This window comes from Acomys minous (assembly GCF_964271855.1).
Source record: "Acomys minous genome assembly, chromosome: 7".
NCBI lineage: Eukaryota > Metazoa > Chordata > Mammalia > Rodentia > Muridae > Acomys > Acomys minous.
The window spans coordinates 73,509,213-73,530,916 of NC_140488.1; the positions used below are offsets into that span (position 1 = coordinate 73,509,213).

General features: G+C 42.6%; 1 protein-coding gene and 1 long non-coding RNA gene across 3 annotated transcripts in view; one reads left to right on the top strand and one right to left on the bottom strand.

The window, feature by feature from the left end:
- The window catches only part of LOC311601654, a 35,693-nt gene extending 14,736 nt beyond the window's left edge, over positions 1-20,957 (bottom strand). The window contains exons 1-2 of the long non-coding RNA XR_014780620.1: positions 20,823-20,957; positions 18,733-18,949 (exon numbers count right to left, since the gene is read on the bottom strand). This is a non-coding gene — a long non-coding RNA (uncharacterized lncRNA). The remainder of the gene's footprint in view (positions 1-18,732; positions 18,950-20,822) is intronic.
- The window catches only part of HDAC8 (histone deacetylase 8), a 219,579-nt gene that overhangs the window by 38,225 nt on the left and 159,650 nt on the right, over positions 1-21,704 (top strand). The window lies entirely within an intron of this gene.

Below are 21,704 nucleotides of genomic sequence, written 5' to 3' on the forward strand. Positions count from 1 at the left end.
CACTTCACCGACCGTGACGGGAAAGAGGTTTTGCTATCTGAAGAGTCAGATCCAGACTATCAGACAGCCATTGTGCTCCTGCTGTGGTGTGCCACACATCGTGTTATTCAAGAGCCAGTTGTGAGGAGGAGCTACACTGAGCAATCAAGGGAGTCTAAGAATGGTGTGGGGCATGGCAAAGCAGCATTCCAGTACACAGATACCACCTAGGGGAGTGGATTGGTGGCTGTCCCATTCAGAAAGAACCCTACAGGTATCACCATGACCACCTCCAACCAGAACTGTGTCTGTCATTGAAACATCCTCCTTTATGTCACTGCCAAGTGCTCCCCCAAGTTCTGCTCGCCTACCTCATTACCAGGAGCTCATGTCCCTCCTTGGCATCCCATCTGATGCTCCAGCCATTTTAAAGGTTAAAAAAAATTCTTCTGTTGAGGTAAGAGGGTGTCACCAGTCTTCCCGGTTGTGCTTTCAGCAAAAGTGTTATCCACGTGTTTCTAAAGAGCCCCATAAGACTATTCATTTATCCATATGTTTTCTTAACACTTTGTGGAGTGGACACTGTATTCATGATTTTAAAGGGAGATGAGCAGGCAAAATTCCATTGTCAAGGGCATCCCAGTCTAGAAGAGAGATAGTCATGTGCATAGCCTCCTGCACCTGTATTCCAGGAGATGGAGAGAATGTTTAGGGACAGCCGACAGTAAAACTAAGCCACTCTAACCAAGGCAATAAGGTCAGGAAGGGAATGTGTCTGCTTGGCTTCAGTCAGTCGGTATCTTTGAGTACCTGTAATGTGTTGGGCAATATATTAGTGACCTAGGGTTTTACCAGGCATAGGATGCTAGGCAGAGATCAACAGTTATCAAGTCAAAGAGATAAACACTTGCATTTAAATGATTCAGTTGCTGAGTTTGGGTTAGGCTCCAGGCAGTGATGCCAGACACTAGAATGCAGATAGGACACGCTGGTTAGGCTCTCTTTCACTTTAAGGAGCTCATAGTTAGCTGGCAAAGACTGACATATACACTAACATACTATCGTAATGTGATGGACGGTCACCATGGGTACATGGTCCCGGGGAGGCACATACGTAAAAGGTACTCAAATCACAGCTGCAGCTGTGAGTTCTGAGCGGGTCTGGGGCAGTGCTTTCAGTGTCAGGATGCTTAGACTGAGTCTTAAGGGGCAAGGAGGCCTTTCTCGGGCAGATGCAAAAGGAAATGTTCCTTTCTTTAAAGGGCAGTAAACATGCAGAGGTAGGAAGATAAAAGAAAACAGGATCTGCATCAAGAGTTTAGTATGTCTGGGTCAGTGGCAGGAGATACAGCTGGAAACTCAGGGGAGGGCTGGATCCTCAAGGACCTTGTGTACTGCATTAAAGTGTTTGGACTTATCCTGAAGGCAGTGGGGAGCCAGAAAAAATCATTAAGTGGGGAAGTGACACAATCAGATTTTTCTCTGACAAAAATAACTCTGGCAGGAGTGTGGAGGATGAAATCCAGGGGTGGTGAGCCCAGAGGCCGGAAGACTGGTACAGTGTGCCAGGGGGGCGGTAATGAGGAAACAGGGAGGAGGGGCTAGAGGGGGCACTGACTCAGAAAGGCAGGCAAGGCAATCAAACTGACACCAAGGTGGCTGCTTTGAAAAGGTTCTTAAGAGTCGAGGGGGAAAGCGTGTTACAGGGCGGCATGACAGTGAGGGCTTTGTGGCGTCTGTTTGTAGCTATGACTAAAAAACGTGACCAAACAAGTTAAAAGGAAGAAAGTTATTTTGGCTCACAATTTCAGAGGGTTCAATCTACAGTCCTCAGCTTTGTTAATTTTAGACCCGTGGGGAGACAAAAACTGTCACGGCAATGGAAAGGTGGCAGAGGCTTCGTGGTGGACAGGAAGCAGAGAGGGGCCCTGGACAAGGCAGAGCACAAGGTCTCCCTCCAGCTATTGCCTGCCCCCTAACGTTTTCGAAACCTCCCCAAAGAGCATACTATGTGAGGACCAAGCATCCAGTGCGCCTTCAGAGGGGGAAACTTGTTATCTAAGCCATAGTGCACCAGAGAGGCTAGTGAGGCAGATGCAGAGCAATCTGAGTAGGGACAGGAGTGGCGTGTGGACGCAGCGGCCCTTAGACCAACTGATAATTACTGGGCGCCTCGCATGTGCTTGTCTGCTGGAGGAAGTCCCTGAGGTCTCCAGGGTTGTGAAGATGCAATAGGCCATGTTTGCCCTTCAAGAGCATGGCCTGGGGGACGGGGTAAGCAAGGGCTGCAGTGGTGATGCTGGTGTGCACTGTGAGGCATGCGCAGCCAGGTGAAGCAGCCTTGCCAAGAAGCCCTTAACTCAGGTGAGAAGAGGGCAGCTTCCCGGGGCAAATGCAGTCTCAGTGGAGGCTTCAAGAAAAATGGGAGCTCACTGTGGAGTGAAGAGGGCAGGTCTTTCTTCACACAGGGGACATCTGTGAAGCCATCTCACAGAGGAAGGAAAGAAAACATGGTGGAGGCCCCTCACTATTGCCACAGCCCATGAGATGGAGGATGAACCCTGACATGTTGGCCCAGGGAGGCCTTTGATGCCATGTTCTGAAAGTTTAGGTTCCTGAGCCATGTGGAAAGAGTGGAAGTTTTAAAGAGTGATGGAGGCCGATGTAGAAATACTTCACTGACATGGGAGTGTTTCCCCTGCCCCTGCTCCTACAGCTTCCATAAGTTCTGAGTCAGCTGCAGGGCTTAGAACCCAGTGGACCTTCAGAAGACATTTATTGAAAATGGAAACTAAAACCAGGGATGAATAGGAGAGGCCCAGATCAGACTCAAGGAGGCTGTAACACTCATGCGGGCTACAGATGGTGGCAGTCTGACCCGGCACAGGCAGTAGAAGGTACAGAGAAGGCTTTCAAGGGTAGGCTATCCCAAGCGGTCGGCCGCGTCAGCAACGATAACTGCAGGAACTGTACTTGTGTTTTAATTTATCAGAATGACAGCCAGCTGCGTCCTGGATACTTCTGGACACCAGTGTCGCCAAGAGAAGTAAGACATACAGCCTGTTCCTAAGAAGCTCTCACCTACTGGGACAGACAGACCAACCTATGGAAAGATAAATAGAGGAAGTGTGAGAGGGCAGAGCCAGCAGGGCACATGTAGGAAACAGCTACTTCACATTGGAGGTGTGGAGAAAGGCTTTATGGCAATGACATTTGAGCTGTTGTCAGACATGGAAAGGGGGAGGGCGGTTGGTGGGCAGAAGAGGGTGTGCATGGTATTCTAGGATGCAGACTCACAAACAGGAATGTGGGGGTTTGAAAGGTTCAGTGTGGCCCAGCTACAGGAATGAGAACTAGACCGTGTATCATGTGCGTGCCTGCGTGCCTGGCACTAGCTGATTGCAGGTGTCTCTAACCTGATGAAGTGTAGACACACAGGCCTCCGCTCTCCCCACATCCTGCTGGGTCTATCTCCTAAATAGTCCTTGACTCCAGCTCCGCTGTCTTCTCCTGCCAGTGGCAGGCCAGGCCTTCAGAAAGGCCGTGTTGTGAAAGAGTCCAAGGCCTCATCTGGGCTTACAAGGAAAAGGAATGAGATTTATCATGGGTGGGAACGTGAGGGCTGGCAGCCTGCGTGCTACATCCCAAGGCTAGAGCATAGGGTGCAAGGTACAGAATGACAAGCTCTGGGGCCTCCAAGTCCGCTTTTGAGTGGACTAAGATGAAGGAAGTAGAACCGGGGATGCAGGTCAGTGATGGAAGATTTGCCTGGCATAGGCAAGACCCCCACTCCAAACGCAACAAAACGAAATGAAACAGATCTGGCTCGAAATACTTAGGAGAAAGAGCACTTAGTTAATAGGTAGGTGCCATTATTTAGCTTTTGGAAATAATCTATATACACTTCAGAGGTAGACAGTTTATTTTCTGTAATGATTTCTATGGTGTTTTAGGCTTGGAGATGGTAAAGCATCTGTGTTACAATAAAATGATATTTGCAGAGCTGCATGCCTTTAATCTCAGTCCCGGGGAGGCAGAGGCAGGTGGATCTCTGAGTTCAAGGCTAGCTTTATCTACAGAATAAGTTCCAGGACAGCCAGGACTACAGAGAGAAAGCCTGCATCAAAAACTGCTTTTAACAATATCATTTGCAGAAGCGCATGATAGGTTGCACTTGACCTGTGAGCCATGTTTTGCTGACTGTGGGAGAGATGGCATGCAGCGTGCAGTCAGTCATGGCTTCTAGAATTTGGATCTCAGCCCTTAGACACTAACTCTGTGGCCTTGAGTGAGCCCTTCCAACCTCCTGACCCCCTTTGCAAAGGAAGAGACTCATGGGAGCTGCTCCTTGTGAGATAACTGTAAAGAACACCTGCCATCGTGACTGCCCAGCAAATGTTGGTGAATTATTAATAGTACCATTACTACTGAGACTCTCAATGTTGTTACACAGGTTTAATCCTAATTAAGATCAGCAACGTGGATGGGCTCACCATGGAAAGCGAGTCACGCAGAAGAAAAGAATGCAGTCACAGCTAAGGGTCAAGTAGCCAACAAAGCTATGGTAGGCTGAGCATGGGCTGCAGCACCTCAGAGGGACAGGAAGGAGCAGTGTAGGGGATCTAAGGAAAGAAACTGATTAACAAAAGGGAAAGAAAAAGGTCTTTCATATTTACAAAGCGGGCCAAGGACACAAAGAAAAGGCAGCTATCCAAAGACCTGCACATGGCCTGCAAGTATAAAAAGAGGCACAGTTTCCCTAGCAATCAAGCAAAGACATGATAACAAAGCCACATGTTTTTGGCATGCCACAGTGCTATGCCATTGGTACCAAGGAGGATGTAAATCCTTTGGACTTTCCAGAGAACAGTTAGCAATATGTATCAGAATGAGAAGTAAGAGATTCTGTGAGACCTCAATCTTTTGAGAATTATTAAACCTAAAGGATATAGAAAATTAGACAAATGTATTCTAAAGACATCTAATGACATTGCCTGCAGCATCAAGATAGCAAAATAATCTAAAGTATTTGACAATATAAGTTTACAGCTGATACATAAAACAGAGTACTATACAGCTGTTAAAAGGATGACACAGCCCAGAACTTATGGATGCACTGTCCGGGACATAGTGTAGAAAGGTTATAAAATAGTTTCCTAGCATTTTTTTTGATTGTTTGTCATCTGAGTGTTGAGAGTTCAGGTGACTGTATTTCTTATTAGAAATATGGATGATTGAATATTTTTCTCGTGAGCATGTGTTACTTTACAGAAACAGTAACAAGTACTATGATGACAAAGTAGCTTTCAGCAAAAGATAAAGCTCCAACTTATACTAGCTGCCAATTTGCATGTTTTAAATACTCCCAAGGGCTTACACAAATGATTTCATAGTCAACAACCAGCTGTCATGACAGTTCCGGCACACCAAACAAGAGAAAGAATTCATATGTGTTCACTAGTGTCACATGGTAATCGAGTGAGGTGAAGATGGAAAGTGTGTGACACTGGAGTCCTCGCAGGACAGTTACAGGAAGGAAATGCGGCGTTGCTTGTGGCCAATATAGAATCAAGAGAAGTTTAATTTGCATGGGGTGGGGGTTAGGGGGAGGGGGAAGAAATAGCAATAAGAGCTGGTTGAGGTAGTACATGCCCAGAATCTAAGAACCTGGGGGATGGGAGGCAGGAGGACCAGAATTCCAGGCTATCCACTGCTGCATAGCAAGTTTGACACTAGCCTGGGCTACATAAGACTCTGTCTCAAATATATATATAAATAAGTAAGTAAAGTAAGGATATAAATAAACTTTTTTTTTAACTGTTGAGAAAGCTTTAGAGGGCTGGAGAGATGGCTCAGAGGTTAAGGACACTGACTGTTCTGCCGGATGTCCTGAGTTCAATTCCCAGCAACCACATGGTGGCTCACAACCATCTATAATATCTGATGCATTCTTCTGGCCTGCAAATGTACATGTAGGCAGCATTGTATACATAATAATGAACAAATAAATCTTTAAAAAAAAAGAGAGAAAGCTTTAGAATTCAGTGTGTATACATAGGATATTCCTTTAAATATATTTTAACTTTGTGTCAGGCGGTGGTGGTGCACGCCTTTAATCCCAGCACTCAGGAGGCAGAGGCAGGCCTGGTCTACAAAGTTAGTCCAGGACAGCCAAGGCTACACAGAGAAACCTTGTCTCAAAAAACAAAAACAAAAAAATTAACTTTGCCTGTGTGTGTGTGTGTGTGTGTGTGTGTGTGTTGGGCACATACAAGTCAGTTCTCTACTTCAACTGGGTGGGTCCTGGCATGGAATTTGCGTCATCATTCTTGGGTGGCAAGCACCTTACCTGCCGAGCCACCCCACATGAATGTTCTTGAGACAATTCTTAGTATGAATGTTATGTTTTTGTATAGCTATTATTATAAATCTCTTTGGATGTATATGCAAGTGGAGGCTCTGAGGATTGTAATGGCTTGCTGTAGGTACCACAGAGCATAAGCCATGACTGTGTGTATCTATTGATCTCCATCCATTAAGCCCTAAGATCACCAAGATGGATAAAAAAAAATGTGCCTACTAACACACATACACACGCACATGCACACACACACCCCAACCATTCTCCAAGCCAGGTTTCCCTCTGCCACTAGCCTTTAGTTCTTTTCCTGCTTGTCCTGGTTTCGTAGCTGGCTGTGAAGCTGGATATAGATTCATCCTTGATCAGATGAGAAGAGAAGAAAGCCTAACACAGGAAGGGAGGAGGTTATGAGTAACACTGGGGACCGGTAGGGGTCTGCTGGATTTGGCAGCCAGAAGATTACTGGCATATTTTCAGGAGTATACAAAGAACAGAGTGGGGGCGGGGGTCAGGAGGGCGGCAAATGAATAATGAAATAAAGGGAGGGAGGGAGAGAACGAGCAGGAGAGGCAAGAGGAGCCTAATAAAATACAAGGCACTTTCAAAGCACTTTTTAATCACTGTTCAAAGTGTGGCAAATTTGGCCAAGGAGTGCTCCATCAAGCCAGCTCCTATGTGTTTGACACCACCTATTGCTTTTGTTTTTGTTTTTGTTTTTGTCTTTCTTTTGGTCCTTTACTTCAGGTGAATAAGGCTGCCACAGTACTCCAGCCCTGGGCCTAGCCGTTTCTCTTACGTAGAAAACGGCATGTCAGTACCACAGTGTAGACACTAACGATGAGCACTGCTACTTTCACCCATTACTTTTAGGTCTTTACTGCAGACTAACCTAGAAAGTGTGTGCATGTATGTATATGTGTCTGTGTATAAGGAACTTGTAATTAAACAGATGGAGATGGATTGTGTTTATAGAAAATCAATTACAGTAGTTTTTATTTCTGTCTATAGTGATATTCTGAAGAAAGGAAAGGAAGAAAGATCTTTCTAGCAGAACACTGCCTAATAAATATGTAATGAAGGTAGAATAGAAAATCGCTATTTTGCAGATCTTCCCCTGTATAATAATTGATTCTGGCAAAGATCATTGAGTGGATGCTAAAACCATTGAGCAAAAAGTTCTTCAGGAACAGGAGATTCACACAGTCTCAAATTATCACCCCACAGATTCCATACTAATTACAGAGGGGGAAATGCACATTTAAAATGAGAAAAAGCTTTAGTCACTAGGCTATACAAGTGATTCAACGCAGCACTGTTAATAGCCGACCAGCTGACTAATGCCTCCTGGTGTGATGTAACAAGAAGCACACAGCACCACTTACAAACTATCCTTTTCCAGAATGTTTACCTTGAATCTAAGAATGAAGAAAGAAGTAGAAAAGTACATCCCATTCGTAGTTGGCCTGCACTACAGAAAGCTACTGTCATAAAATGCAAAAAAAAAAAAAGGTTGAGTAAGAGTTCTTGAGTTTTATTTTGTTTTATGTATTTTATTTTATTTTATTTTATGTGTTTCGTGTATGCATGATGCCCTTGGAGGTTAAAAGAGAGTATCCAATCCACTGGAACTGGAATGAGAGATGGTTGTGAAATACTATACAGATGCTGGGAACCAAATCTGGGTCCTCTGTAAGAGCAACTGTTGCTCTTAACTGCTGAGCCATCTCTCTAGTCCAGAGAGTCTGGATTTTAGAAGCTGAGTTCTAATCAAATGTACTTGTCAACTTTGAGTCAGCTCCAAAATTGTGAAGGAAATCATAGACCACTACTAAAGAAGACTGCTTTAGGAGAGCTGGAGGAGTTGAGATACCGAAAGCATGGTATTGTTGATTAGTGCTGATCCCTTTTCCTAAGAGGTGCATGATAAAGTCCTAAAGTGGGTTTCAAATACTTCTGCAAAAACACGGAGGATAGGAATTAGTGGCGATTGGTGAATGTAGAAAAATGTACATGGCTGCTTAAGGCTCTTTTCTCTCAAATCTTCTCTAGATTTGATCATTTTAAAAATAAAACTATTTTAAATGGCTCTTGGTAAGGTACAGGAAGACGTGTGATAAGGCCTTACAAATGATACCGAGAGAATTGCTAAAAGGGTGAAATTAGACTTTCACCTCAAACTACATATAAAACAAAAACCTAAATGCAAGAACTAAACCTGCAACACTTTGTTTTTGCTTTTGAGACAGAGTCTCAGTATGTAGTCCTGGCTGGTCTGGAACTCTGTATGTGAATCAAGCTGGCCTTGAACTCAGACACCCACCTGCCCCTGCCTCTGCCTCCTGAGCACTAGGATTAAAGGAGTGTGCTAAACTATAAAACATTTACAAGAAACCATAGGAAACAACCACTGATATAGGCAGATTTCTAAGGCCTAACAACAAAAACATGATCTGTAAAAAACTGATAAATTGGACATCATAACTAAAATCTTGTACTTCACAAGGCATCATTCTGAAAATGAAAAGATAAGCCACAGATTATGAGAAAATATCTACAAACTGTATAACCAGTAAAGCTCTAATGCCTATAATATACAAAGAACGATGTCAACTCAGCTAGAAAAAGACAACCTAATTAAAAAATGAGAGAAATATTTACGTAGATATTTTACCAAAGAAAATACATGATTGGCTATATATGAGAAGATGCTCTATATTATTAACATTTAGGAAAATAAAGACCAAACCAACCATGGCATATGACTTCTTGTTCACTAGAATGCCTGTACTGAAAAAGATCCACTGTAGAATTCGCTGAGGATGCTAAGAAACACGTGGTGTCATTCATTGATGGCAGAAGTATAGAATGGTATAAGTGTTTTGGAAAACAGTTTGATGGGGTTTTAAGAAGGTACAGAGAATCAGGTGCAGTGGCGCACGCCTGTAATCCCAGCACCTGGGAGGCAGAGGCAGGCGGATCACTGTGAGTTCGAGGCCAGCCTAGTCTACAAAGTGAGTCCAGGACAGCTAAGGCTACACAGAGAAACCTTGTCTTGAAAAACCAAAAGGAGGAGGAGGAGGAGGAGGAAGAAGAGGAAGAAGAAAGTACATATAAATGTATCGTCTGTCCCAGCTATTCCTCTCCTAGGAAATTCTCTATAGAAACAAACATGTTTATGTTCACAAAGATTTGCACACGAATATTCATAGCAGCTCTCTTCATTGAAATCAGAAACTTGAGGAATTCATATATCTATTAACTCGAACATAAACAGGAGGTACTTTGTCTGTACAATACACTACTTCTCAGAGATTAAAAAAAAAATGATGAAAGCCAGGCTTGGTGGTGCACGCCTGTAATCTCAGCACTCTGAGAGGCAGAGACAGGCAGATCTCTGTGAATTCAAGGCCAGCCTGATCTACAAAGTGAGTCCAGGACAGCCAAGGCTATACAGAGAAACCCTGTTTTGAAAAACAAACAAACAAAAACAAAAAAAATGATGAAACACTGATATGTACGTGAATAAATGTCAACACCATTAATATGAGATGATACATTCTGAGGTATTTACAAATGAGTTGGAAACTTGTATTTACACAAAACCTACCCCAAACTATTCAAACTGCTTTAGTCACAGTTACCTAAGTCTAGGGGCTAGAGAGGGAGCTCAGTGGTTAAGAGCACAAGCCGCTCTTACAGAGGGCCTAGGTTTGGTTTCCAGCACACACATAGCAGTTTACAGCCTTCTGTCACTCCAGTTGTAAGAAGCTCCGCAACCTTTTCTGGCCTCTTTGGGCACCTGGTGCACACATGCTGCAATACAGACATGCAGACAAAATATTCATACACATAAAAGAAAAATAAATGAATCTTAGCCAGGTGTAGCGGCACACACCTGTAATCCTAGCACTTAGGAGGCAGTGGCAATCTGATCACTGAGCTTAAGGCCAGCCCATCAGTAGCAGAGTAGGTAAACACTCTGTGTTGTGCCCATCCAATGAAAAATTATTCTGCAATTTAAAATGAACTATTAAAGCATGAGGAAAAGGCAAAACCTTAAACACACACTGTTAGGCAAATGAACACTACCTGAAAAGGCTATATTTGGTATGATTCCTACTCGCTGACATTCTAGGCAAGGCAAAAACTATAAAGACTGTTAAAAAGATTAGTGGTTGCCAAGGACCCCGAGGAGAAGGTGGGAGAGGAGAGGAGGGGCGAGCAGATGGCACACAAAGGCTTTTCTAGAACGCTGCAGCTATTCTATACGACCCTGTGTCTGTAAACATATGGCGTCATATGTTTCAGAACAATTAAAGAACGTGTTGTGCTCGGCATGAACCCTAGTGTAAACTATGGCCTTTAGTTAATATTAGTGTCAATATTGCGATCCGTGCACCGTGCTAATGAAAGTGCTAGTAGTACCATAGTCTCCCAGCCAGGAAGAGGTGTAGATGGCGATTCCATTCTATCTGCTTGGGCTTTGGGGTTGTTTTGTGGGTATTTCCTTCGATTTTATAAGGCTAACTTTTATAAAAATAACTTTTATAAAAATAACTTTTATAAAATACTCATAATTTTAAAAATATGCTAAGCAGAAGAGGCCAGTTAGGAAAGACCAGATAGTCTATAATTGTATCTATAGGAAATGTACAGAACAGTGACTCTGCAGAGAGAGAAAGGAGCTTGGGGATCTCCAGAGTCTATGAATAGGAGCAAGAATTAGCTGTTAACAGGCATGAGGGATCTTACTGCAGAGACAAAAATGCTCTAAGGCTAATTTGTAACGATGATTGCACAGCTTGGTAAGTTTATTACAAATCATTGTGCACTTCATAGTATTGAGTGTTATGGTCCTCAGTAGTGTGATCCCTCTCACAACTCCAGCCCTCCCCCCCTTTTTATTGACAAGCTCACATATAACCCAGTGTAGCCTTGAACTCACTGTCCACCTGAAGCTGACTTTAACTAACCCTCAGCCTTCGTCTTCCTAGTGCTGGGGCGGGTGTATACCACCATACCTGGCCAGCTGGCTCTTGGGACAAATTGACAAACTCATTCTAAAACTTACATGGAGTATCAGAAAGCTATGACAGCAAAGGCACTCTTGGAAAAGAAAACATTTGAAGTCTTGGTACTGGCCTAAGAACAGAAATGCAAACTGGTGTCATAGAATGAGGAATTGTCTGCTTCTCTGGTAGTCTAGTGGCCAGAATTTAGAATTAAGAATCTGAAATAACTTAGAGCATTTGCCTAACATGTATGAGACCCTAGGTTCAATCCCCAGTACTGAAAGAAAATTCCCCAGACCAAAAAACAGCCCTAAAAATACCTCACACAACTAAAATATAGATATGCGCCAAGTACAGCCCATGGTAAACACTAGCAATTCCAGCGCTTGAGAGACAAATGGGGGCTTAGGAATTCAAGGGCAGTCTGGACTATGTAGCAATATCCTATCTCAAATAAATAAGTAAAGAAAGAAAGAAAGAAAGAAAGAAAGAAAGAAAGAAAGAAAGAAAGAAAGAAGGAAGGAAAGATAGATAGATATAGGCAAGTATTTGAATAGACTTTTCTCCCCCAAGGAAAAGACATAAATGGCCAATAAACACTTGAAAAGATGTTCAACATCATTAGTCATTAAGCAAATGCAAATTAAAACCACAGCGAGGTCTCTCTTCACACCCACTGGGATGTTAGATTCAAAGACATAATAACAAGTGTAGGTGAGGACATGGAGAAGTTGGAACAATCATGTACTACTGGCGGGACTGTAAAACGGCACAGCCGCTTCAGAAAGTTACATGGTAGCTCCTCAAAAGCAAATCTGTACGTGTAATCCACACCATCATCCCCCTGACATTTGTAAGACCAAAGAGAAGGCCAGTATGGCTGAAGTGAGCATCAGGGACAGAGTGGTACAAGAGCCTAGAGAAATTGCTAGGGGTAATGTCATGCAAGGACTTGTAGGTCATGGCCATGCATTGGATATTATTCTAGAGATGATGGAAATTTTGAGCAAGGGTCCTAGGATCTTGGTAAGTTTATACTAGGCACTGTATGAAATGAGAGAAGCAATTTGAGAGAAGTCAAATAATTCATGAGCACCCTTGAAGATGCACCCACGAGGAAGCCCTAACTGTTTAATGGTGTGTGGCTACAGTTAAATATTTGTTTTCTTTCTGATGTCACTTGGTCATTTTCGCTTTGGAACTAGGGAAAACAGGCAGCTGCTGCATTTCAGGGTGTGCGTAGAGAACACTGGCTGGGGTTGCTGGGCAAAGTGGCTCAGAAGTGAACAGGTGGGCCCTTGCACAGAAAGCCAGAGGCACTCAGTAGAAACAAGCGCTCCTTTCTGCCTTTTGCTGTCTTCCTGTGAGCAACTAAAAGTATTTAATTGAGTGGAAAGGGGCCTTCAGTCAGGAGACTTAGCGTGAGCTCTCAGTGACTGTAACACCAGGGGTAAACTGTCAGAGCAACTCGTAGTAAGCTGGAGAAGCCCTCCTGGCAGTCTGCTTTGCTAGTTATGCTCCGTAAACTCCATAACCCGTGCTCAGCAACAGTTCCTCTGCCTCCCGCATGCCCTGCCTCACCTGGTTCTTCTTCCTGATGGGCTGCAGTCCATTCTACCCTCGACGGAGAACTTCCACAGTACCACTGTGGACAGCGAGGTCGGGGGCTTTCCATCTCCCTGGGAAGTCCGAACTCCTTGCCGCCTCCAAGCCCCATTGATTTGGGCCTGTACGCCTTTTGCGTCACTCTGTTCTCCATTTCCCAAGCCACGCTGGCTACCTTCAGCTGCCTACACAGACCAGGAAGGTTCTTTCCTGCCTCAGAGCTTTTCCAACCCTGATCCTTCTGACAGAGAGACTTCCCCATCAAAGCGGCTACTTTTCTTTCGCGTTTCGTATCTTGGTTCTGGTGCCACCTCCTCAGAGAAGCTTTCCCTAACCCAGCTGCCTCAGCCCTTATTCCTCCTGTTAGTCTCTGTCATGTTTCTGTATTGTTTTTCTAATCAATGGCCAGTTTTCTTGTTATTTTTCTAACCTGTTTGCCATCTGTTCCACAGTTCTATATGGTGAGATTCTTGAGGCGGGTGTTAATCTGTTCTGTTCATCATTATCCTGGGTGTGTTGCACAGCGGACTCAGTACAGATTTGTGCAATGAGGAAGGAAGCAAGGGGAAGGCTTCTTTTGTTCCCCAGTCCCTACTGCTGAGCAAGCCTGATGTGCCCTCAAAATCACTCCTTAAATGTGTGGATCTACAATGGAATACAAACAAGCCGTAAAAAGAAGGAAATTCTGCTCTGTGTAACAAAGATGAATTTACAACTAGCCCAGACACAGAAAGAAAAAGACAAATAGCACATGATCTACCTTATGGGCAAGAATCTGGGCTACAGTGAGACTCACTGATAGTGTGCCCGCCTAGTACTCAGAGGCTCTGAGCTCAATCACCATCGCCACAAAAAAACTACTTAGACTCTAAGGCAACCTGACGGACATGGAAAGTACAATGCGGTTGTCAAGAGCTTAGGGAGGGTGGTTTGGATAACGGACAAGAAGCTACAGCTTCTAAAAGATGAATAACTGCTGAGATCTAATGCATAGCACACTGCCTATAATTAACAATAATGCATTGTATACATAACTTTTTCTTAGGGAATATCTTAATTGGTCTCATCACACAGAATAATTGATAATCACTTCAAGTGATAGGTATGTTATTTAAATTAATTGTGATGATTGTATCACAGTGTGTATGTGTTTCAAACCATCAAATTGTATGTAATTAAAAAATAGTTCCCAGCTGGCATGGCAGTGCACACCTTGTAATCCCAGCACTTGGGAGGCAGAGACAGGCGGATCTCTGTGAGTTCGAGGTCAGCCTGGTCTACAAAGCCAGTCTAGGATAGCAAAGACTACACAGAGAGAACCTGTCTCAAAAAACAAAACAAAAATTCCCAATTCTCCTATGGGTGGAATAAAATCCTGATTTTTAAAGACTGGTCATAATGGAGGAGGACTGTCATATTTCATAGTCAAAAATAGTTTCAAGTCACCTGTTCTACCCTGTCCCATATATGAAACCCTTTCCCACAGCACCTGTTATAGGCATTCTGTGAAGGGGCCCCCAAAGTGGTTGTAGAACGTAAAGGATGGCTAAATAAATAGGGTTCTGGACCCCAAAATGTCCACTGACTTGTCCCCTGTCTTTAACTAAGCACTGCTGATGTTTTCTCCTCTGTTTTGTGTATAAGTGTTCATATGTGTACACAAATGTGCTACCATGTATGTGGAGGTTAGAGGTCAATCTTAGGTCCCTTTTTTGGTTTGTTTTGTTTTGGTTTTTTTGTTGTTGTTGTTATTGTCGTCTGAGACTTTATTGCATGAGGGGGTCTCTCACTGAACCTGGATCTCATTGATTAGCTAGACTTTGCTAGCCAAGAAGTGCTGCCTCTCCAGTGCTCGGATTACAGTCATGGGCTGTGCTGTACCAACTATTTACGTGGGTGCTGGGGATCCAAACTTAGGACTTCCTGCCTTCAGAGCAAATACTTTACTGACTGATCCAGGAGCCATATCCCTGGCCCATGGATTGTTTTGTTGTCTGTGTTGAAGTTCCACAAACATTTCCTTCTGAAATAGTTATATGTTTATTTACTGTCTTTTTTTTTAAGATTTGTTTTTATTTTTAGTTATGCATATGTCTATGTGTGGGTATGTGCACATGAATACAGGTGCCCACTGAAGCCACAGATGCCAGATCTCTGGAGTCGGAATTACAGGTGGTCGTGAGCCGTCAATATAAGTGCTAGAAACTGGGGCTGTCTCTCCAGCCCTGGGGATGTGGTTTCTGGTTTGCTGTTTTGAAGCAGGACCTTCCTATGTCATTTCGGCTAGCCCTGAACTTGCTCAGTAGCTCTGATGGAGCTGGGACTCAACAAGTTCACCTCAACTGCGTCAGCTTCCCTAGTGCTGGTTTAGGTGTGTACCCCCCACACTTGACTTCGTGCTACTGTTTTACCTGTCTACATCATCAACACAGGAAGATGGTGCGACTAACAGCAGTCACCTCTTGTGCCTACTATGCCTGTCACTAGTGGACCAGGAAGTGGTACTTTCTGAGTTGGCAGCCTGTCCACAGGTTTCAAGCAGCCGTGCTCAAGCTGAAGCAGCTGCTGCTGACTTCATAGATCTGCCGTGATACTGCACAAGCTGCTGTGTGCCGGGGTGCGGCAGTCCGTGCTCTGCTGCAGGACGAGGAAGCCTTTTCAGTACGGTTTGCCAGCAGCCCACCACCTGAGGTGTTTCACATTTATGAATTACCTTTTGGCTTCCAGCACTAAGTTTCACCAGAGTAACATCTACCTGTTGGATGGGTTACATCAAGTCATCCTAATTTTAAGTGTGTCTATCAAATACCATAGATAACAATTACCTTATTTTTAAGTCATATTTAATGAAACGTGTCGTACCCCCACATACACACACACTTTTTTTTTGGTTCTTTGAGACAGGGTTTCTCTGTGTAACAGTCCTGGCTATCCTGGACTCTCTTTGTAGACCAGGCTGGCCTTGAACTCACAGAGATCTGCCTGCCTCTGCCTCCCGAGTGCTGGGATTAAAGGCGTGTACCATCACACCTAGCAAACGTGTCCAGTTGTTACATAATTTTTATTTTAAGGGCTTATGATGTCACCCTAGAGCCAGGGCCAGCTCCTGTGGAAGTTCCTACTTTTTTTTCTGTGTTTATTTGTTGTACAGATGGACATTTGTGCAGAGAGTCAGTGGTTCCTCAAAATGCAATTCTTAATGATCTTAATGATCTATTTGAGCATTTTCCTGGCTGATCACATTTGTCTAATTGGAGGTATTTTTCTCCTTTATTCAAAGAAAACAATATAGATCATCTTTTATTTCTAGTAACTTTGATTCTGATAAATTCTTTGACAGTAAGAACCATTTGTTTCAGAATCTACCAAGTGCCCAAGGTAATGAAGGTAGATACAGTCCTTCCTTCCAACAGTGTACAGTCTAGTGGGGGAAATGAGTACAAGAAAGTAATTCTTGTAATTGGGTTTGAGAAGTACTGTGATAGATACTCATATAAATTTTTAGGCCATGTACACAAAATGGAAAAGATCAATTTCCTTTACCTGGGAAAAGAATGTGGAACTTTTGGGATGTCATCACAGCCAGGTCTTAAAGGATGAGTTGGGGGTTCTCAGAAAATATAGAAGTTGTTCTGCAGGTCTACGACTATGTATGTACAAAAGCTCAGGGTCATGCTATTATATTTAAGAAGCAAAGAAAAGCTTGGCGTGGTTAAAATTTGGAATAGTGAGATCAGAGGCCTTCTTGGGAAACAGACCTAGGCAAAATTATGAAAGGCCTTGTGCCATAGTACCCACTGGGGGGCTTTCACACTTAAGCAGTGCAGTCGCATGGCCAGAGCCATGCTTAAGCAGTTCTAACAAGCAGTGTAAAATGTGTGAGCAGAGAGCATAGGAGAAAGAGGATGGGACTGTTCGAGGCTTTGCAGCCTTAGGCCAATTCCTTAAGTACCAAGAGGCATAAATCATCCTGTTTTTCAATTGTAGAAGAGGAATAGCCTTTTCCTCCCTTACTTCAGTGGGAGCTAATGAGAATATATGAGACCACAAGTCCACAGAGACTCTTCAAAGGGAGTTCCCAGGTTAGGGCCGGATGCTGGGAGGCTAAGAAAGCATCGTCTATTCCATAGAGTTGAACATTAATTAAATATATGCGTGTGTGTATATGCATGTAAATAAGTATTGTCTCTCAGCTCAATTGTAAACACTTCAAGGGCAAGATCCAGGACAAAACATGTTGTCTACAACCCCAGAACACGGAATGAGTCCTCAGCCAAAAAGATTCTGAGCCTTATTCCATCAGGCCTTTGAGTACCAGACAAAGCCCTTGACTTGCTGTCTTTGGCATGACACCTCTCTTTAAACATGAGGCTACCCAGGGAAATTCCTTAGCAATTAAATTGAACTAATTGCCATTTTGTATAGGAAGTCACTATCTGTATATGAAAGACAGCAGGTAGAACTTAGGTACAATATTATGCATATTCTTCTGAAATTTACCTAATTTTCAGAAAACTTACAGAAAGAGCATTTATAAGTTTTAGGTTGGTCTTAGGGAATATCTATTGTGTGGTGGAGTGTTTACATGCACAAAGACCTGAGGCAATACCCAGTATCACAAAAAAGCTGCAGGTTTCAGAGCAGTTTTAGATTGGAGATATTTTTGGGATTAGGGATGCTTAACTGGTAGGTCTTTAAAATATCCTCAAATCAGAAGAACTCCTAAATCTGAAACACTTCTGTTCCAAGCATTTTGGATACGGGATCTGCTTTCCATCTAGCTAGTATTATAATCAATATAGATATAACATAAAAAGACCCTACATATTTTTAATCCAAGTTTCGAACAACTTCAGTGATCTGTGGCCAAACTTTGAGGAAGAGAGTAGTCCTATGAGCAACAGGATATTTGAGGAACATCCATATGTTTTTCTTGTATGTCAGAGATTACCCTAAATTTGTATCAACCAAAGCCAAAAAGTCTGAAAGCCTTCAGTGCATTTTGAAAGCAAGTGCTTTTCTTTCTCCCTTGACTTGGCAGAAGTTGTGATCAGTTCACGGAACACAATGGCATTTCCTCCTATCCACACCTAATAGAAACTCCAGCCAATTTAATTGGGTCTCTTACGTAGGTTGGGGATGCAAGCACATAAAGTCTTTGGCTCTTGAAGCACCCATCTTATGTGCCAGGGCCAGGTGCAGAAATACAAATGCATACGCACTGAGCCTTGCTGATGCTTTTGTGTTGTCTCTAACTAGAAAGGTTACAGGCCCAATTCCATCAATTGCACCAAAAAAAAAAAAGTTGATTAATTCCTCCATCCAGTGTCCATAGTTAAGCCACTCCATTTTTTGAGTTCATTAAGTGAGTTTAAAATAAAAATTGATGGCTAGTGAGTGGTTGGTGAGTTAAGGCACTTGACATGAAGCCTGATGCTCTAAGTTTAATCTCAGGAACCCACATGGGAGAAAATTGACTCACACACATTGTCCTCTGACCTCCACAGACATCCCCTCTCAACATATAAATAAATGTACTAAAATGTAAAATGCCATTAAAGCTGGGTGGTGGTGGTGTGCTGAGTGGAGGCAGAGGCAAGCGGATCGCTGTGAGTTCGAGGCCAGCCTGGTTTACAAAGTGAGTCCAGGACAGCCAAAGCTACACAGAGAAACCCTGTCTCAGAAAACAAACAAACAAAAAAAAAGCCATTAAAATAATGAGGTAAAATCAAAATTTAGAGCTGCGGAGATAGGTTCAGTTAGTAAAGCGCTCACCTCACACAGATGAGGACCTGTTCGATTGTGCTTTAGTAAGCCCAGGAGCCGGGATCCCACTTACTCTCACTGCTTCTCTTGTGCTGGTTCAGCCTCCTGGACTCCACTGAACCAAGATCGTTAGAGGTAGACACTGTTGACTAGACCTGGACAGACCGTGAAGTATATCCTAGGAAACGTCTTCAGAAGCTGTGAGGATCTTTCTGTGTGTCTTTTTCTTTAAAAAAAAAAAAAAAAAAGCAAGCAAAGTACATAAAAGAAAATTTCACCAGCCAAGTAAAGACTTTGGAATTGCTAGTCTACATTTTATGAATAAAAACATGTTTCAGAGCAGGAAAATTCTATTTGCCATCTGAGGAGAATGTCGAAAAGAAGCTCAGAGCCAGAAAAATAAGACCTTGTGTGTCCAATGGAAACAACCAGTGAATTTAGTTCATCATGACCCGTCCCCTCAATTCATTCCCTAGCCCAATTAATCTCACGGCAGTTTTCAAGGACTCTGCTCACCACCGCGACTCTTCTGTGGTACAAATGTTAAATTCTGTTTATGAACTATCTAAGCTTGTGGGTAGTAAATAGAACTGTTTATACATTTTCATTCATTTGTATTGGATGCTATAATTACCCAAAGGAAAATACGGCCCAATTCTAAAAGGGACCTTCTGGCACTCCTCACTATAATGGATGCGCAGTCAGTTTTCTTGATACATTTCAGGCAAATATTACCTCCTTTCTCCTCTCTCAAGCCTTCATTTGTCTTTAGTAGTGACTGCCTATCATGGCAAATGGTAGAGAAAGGGGGAAACTGCAGAGAATTATGCTGCTGTCACACTTATTTGATTTCTTGGGTCACATTTTTAGTAGTTTTGTCATACATTTAATGAATTTGTTTGTATTCATGAGTAGGGCCTTCTTGACCTAATCATTTGTCACACATATTCCTGTATAAAGATTCTAGATCAGGGCCTCAATTTGGTTTATAGAGGCAAAGATCACATGGAAGTTTATATGAATCTGGCCCTGGGTCATTTACCTGCCTTTGGGGAGAATTTCAACAACTTGTTTATCTCAAATCCAAGTTACCTGACTGAAAGCTGAAGTGATTAAAGCTTGGTGGGAGGAATAGGAGAAACCTGAAGATATAAGTTGCTGCTAAAAGATCTGAAGTTAGCCATCACAGTAGTCAAAAGGTCCAAGTTCAAATATGCTGAAAATGGCCAAGGGGACAGAGGCAAACACAAAAACCAGTAAAGTATCAATGGGAAAGACAAGAGAAATCTTGGGGAATCATAAGAAATAGATGAACTTGACCTACATTAACAAGACTAAAATGGTGACAGAGAAGTAGACATAAGGGAGAAGTTGAAAAATCACAAGGAAAGAAGGGAGCAGGAACCGAGATAAAATGATACCCAAACTGTTTATCATTGTGACTACACATGCAGGCTAAAGATCCAGAAGTCTGCAATGCAAATCCAACCCTTTCTGCATTGCCTCTTCAGCTAGCTCCTGGCAGCCTTCACTCCACTCTGCTGCTAAGACTTTGACCATATTCTTTTCCTGCTACAAGTGATATGTATAAGAGTTGTCCTTTGGAGTCTGGCTTATTTTACTAGGTACAATGTCCTATAAGTTCATCCATGTTGTTGCAAATGGCAGGATTTCCTTTTCAAACACTAAATAACACTTTGTCCTTATGTGTATACTATGTTGTCTTTCAACATTTGTCCTCTGATGGATGGAGTGTCCCACAAAACACCTACAGTTAACAATACCATTGTATACTTGAGGATAGATCTTGTGTTCTTATCATAAATAGTAACAAGATGAAGATAGGAGATTTTAGAGGCTTATGGCATAGCTTTTGGTTATTTTTCAAATATATGCTTTATTTCCAAACTCACCAAATGTATTCAGTGAAATGTATGCAAGACATTTCTTTGTGTGTCAGTCAGATCATCACACAATGCTTTCATACAATTCCAGTTTAAGATCAGCCACTTCCTAGCTGTATGACCATATACAAGTCACTTAATTTCTCTGTGCTTTACTTTCTTCATCTGTGACATAGAAATAATATTAGTACCTACCTCATGTGACTGTTGTGAAAACTGATCGAGTCAACACCATTGAAAGCATTTAGTACAGTTCTTGGCACAGGCTAACACTCAGTGAATGTTGGCTGATATTTTTGTTGTACACCAACAGAGCCAAACTGGATTTTCAGCTGATTCCAAAACAGCTATAATCAAAGCAAAGAATGTTACGCTGTATGCTACCACTAAAAGAAAAAACAGACACATGACCAAGTTATTTAAGAAAGGTTCAAATAGGCAAACACAATTAAAAGTCTATAAATGCTAACTTTTTAACCATTTACTAGATTATAACATACATAAAAGTTTGCTACCAGGCATGGTGGCATACGCCTTTAATCCCAGCACTCAGAAGGCAGAGGCAGGCAGATGTCTGTGAGTTCAAGGCCAGCCTGGTCTACAAAGTGAGTCCAGGACAGCCAAGGATATACAGAGAGACCCTGTCTTGAAAAACCAAAAAAAAAAAATTTTTTTTCCTAACATAGTATTCAGAGTTATAGATTGTATTGAGGCAATTTTGGCAATTTTAATTAAATTACAAGTGAAATCCTTTGATTCAGGTCAGGGATCACTCATGTAATAATGTCTTTCACATATATTTGCACATACTCACAATGACATAATCAAGTTTCTCTGTTGCAGAATACTTTTAAAAGTGATACATTGGGAATAATCTAAATGTCTATCAGTGGATACCAACAGTGAAAATGTTATGGAAGAGTGCTGTAGAATCTGTGCCAGTGACAGGATTGGCATGTTCCTTTGCCTAAATGAGATAGCCACCCGAGTGACGTGTCACCTCAAAGTCTTCATGTCATGACCTAACTGACCCTGACTTTTTGTTGGTGTTGTTTGATTGCTTTTGTTCTGTTTTGT